Below are 3,030 nucleotides of genomic sequence, written 5' to 3' on the forward strand. Positions count from 1 at the left end.
TTGTTAAAACCGGATAACGTCACTCCTAAAACAGCTTAGTCTTGCACGTGTGAACTGCAGACTTTTCCAGTATGCTGCATGTGCGTGTCAGAGCACAGGTGCTACCTGCAAGTCCCACTGGGTTAGGAAGCTTCTGTCCCCCCCTCAGGTCACCCCACGTGGCATATAGACTAGTGCCAACCTGTACATTAAATATTAGCAAAGTATCATTTATCTTTTTTAATATTACAAACTATAAGTAGTGCCTATCTCCTTTTTAATATTACAATCTTTAATATTACAAACTATAAAGTCTGAAGTTGTTTTCCTCCGTCTCAGTCATCACTTTGAGCATCCCTTTGGGTGCACAGTACCACTCCTTTGATATGACAACTGGAGAGGATAACTGGGGCAATGTTCACAGATGCAGGACAGACGGATGCAGGATGTTCAACCCTGATCCTCTGGGATGTATCCCCAAGTGGTGAGGCCATGCTGAGATATATACAATAAAGCATGCTACACTCACTCCACATACGTGTGTGCATGTGTATGTGCACATACATGGTTCTATCTTCCTAGTCATTCTGATAAAAGAAGCATGTATTCTACATTCCTTAGAAGGTTGCAGATTATTATAAACTACCCAAGTTAGAAAACTTATCCAAAGAATTATATTGGCATGACTATCATTTAAAGATAACATATCAAAAATATGAAGAAAATGTAAAGCCTTAGTACTGATGGTATTTTATATAGTCCTCACCTTTCCCAGATAAACAGAAGCATATGTTCCATGAAGGCAGACTCATGTCTTGTTCACTGCACTGTCTCACCTCACAGAGATGATCACTTTTATTTATTCAGTAAAATTTGTTGAATTAATGAATGAAAGAATGCTTCATGTACTTACTTCTTTTCTGGCTTCACATTATTTTCTTACCCTTGTTTTCCTTTTGCGTGGATATATATACTTGTGTATTTATTTCATCTTGTTTATTTCATGCATATTTATAAGCCTCCTTGAATCAACTAATAAGATGATAGAAATGAAAACAATTATAGGTATCCTTTAATGAGTGAGTGCTAAGTGTTTTGCTCAGCACCTCCTAGACAGCTGCTTATTTAATTCTCACACAGCCCCAAGAAGTCGGGACAACTAGTTCAATTTTACAGCAAGAATTAGGTTTGGAAAAATTATATTAGTCACTCAAAGTCACACTGGGATGAATCTGATGTTCTGGGACTTAAATTCTGATCTATTTATTTCCAGATCTTATGTTTTTAGCATGTTTACAATTGATGAACATGAGATTTGCTAAAAACTGGGGTGGGAGATATATTAATAATATTAACAGTCTTTGATTGTTTGCAAATCCATGTTTTTTCTAACAGCATGTCTTTTTGGATTTACTACTTTGAAATGCCCTTTAAGATTTTCTCTGCATTTGGGCCGACTTGCATGTAACGTATCTTACATGGGCTACTTAGATTATAGTTAACTTGAATTTTATATAGCTGTCAAAATAAATAATTTAATTTTTCTTAGGAAATATTTTAAAAATCAGTCTTGGTTATATAGTTAGTATCTTCATCATTGGGAAAACTAATAATCAACCTTCATTTAGTTTGTGAATCAAATGTTGACTTCCTAGATCTGGAAGGAAGCAATCAAAGGCTGCATGAGGGTTTTCAGAAAGACACTATATTGTTTTTTTATCTAGGGATCTCTATACCAGAACACATTTAATTGAATATTCCAAATCTGAGTGTGCAAATTTTTTTTCCATCCTCTGAGCATGAACTTATATTAATAAGTTTATCTTTAGGGTACAAGAGTCTATTAAAAGGATTTGTCTTTTTCTCTTTCAGATGTCTGCCATTCATTCTAGGTTTTCTCAGGATAAATAGCTTACTTTTTATTTTGGAAAACAAGAAGCTTAGGTTTTTCTCTATTCTTCCCCACCTCCTCAAAATGTGAAACCATCTGCAAGCTTGAAGAGCGTTGTGGAAATTACTCACTCTCGGAGAATTTCATGGCCAAAACCACAGCCACATTCCAGATAAATTAAGTGTGCATGAATTACTGCAGCTCTGATACTCCACTCATTCTGCACCTTCCTCTGGTGCTCTGTGTCATTAGCATATCAGATGTCACAATCTTCCTTAATCCAGTGACACACACCTCCACCCGGGTCTCCATGATTTCAAGGCAAACTTTTGTTTTTTTGTTTTTAGATAAAACACTAAGACATAAAACAACTTTATAATCTCTCTCATGGAGCTTCCCTGGTGGGTCAGTGGTAAAGAAGTCACCTGCCAATGAAGGAGATGCAGGAGATGCAGGTTTGATCTCTGGGTTGGGAAGAATGCCCTGGAGGAGGAATGGCAACCCACTCCAGTATTCTTGCCTGGAGAATTCCATGGACAGAGGAGCCTGTTGGGGTCGCAAAAAAGTCAGAGATGACTTAGTGACTAAACAACAGCAATAACAATCTCTCTAGTAGGTTCTGTAGGGTTTAAAAACAGAAATGAACCAGTTATGTTAGAAAACATGAAGGAGATACCAAAACTGATATCATCCGTTGATCTTGAAAACTTGAGTGTCTGAATTGCCCTTAGATTTCATACTGGATCTCTTGTGAAGGTACATATGATCAAAAAACATGTAAGTCAAGGCCAAGGATGGTTCTTTGAAAAAGAAATAAATGTATCTGAAACTGTGTGAGCATAAAAATGGATCTCACTGGGGCAACTGTTGTAAGAACGTATCTTCCATGATATTTGCTTGAGGCTGAAACCATTTTCATTTACTTTAGAGTTAAGTACTTGAAACAGCACTATTTCCTTATGTTAAGATTCACATGACTTACCACATGAAAAACAAAAAGGATAGGATGAGTTTTGTTGGAGACCCCTATCCCCCAAGTTATTCCTTTAAAAACATGTTTTCACATGGCTAGAGGGAGAAATCGCATACAGAGAAATGGTTAAATTCTTACTGGGACTTCCATGGGAATTAGCAGTCTGTAGACCAAGGCTCTGGCCGAA

The sequence above is a fragment of the Bos mutus genome, chromosome 2 (genome assembly GCF_027580195.1).
Source record: "Bos mutus isolate GX-2022 chromosome 2, NWIPB_WYAK_1.1, whole genome shotgun sequence".
NCBI classification, from domain to species: domain Eukaryota; kingdom Metazoa; phylum Chordata; class Mammalia; order Artiodactyla; family Bovidae; genus Bos; species Bos mutus.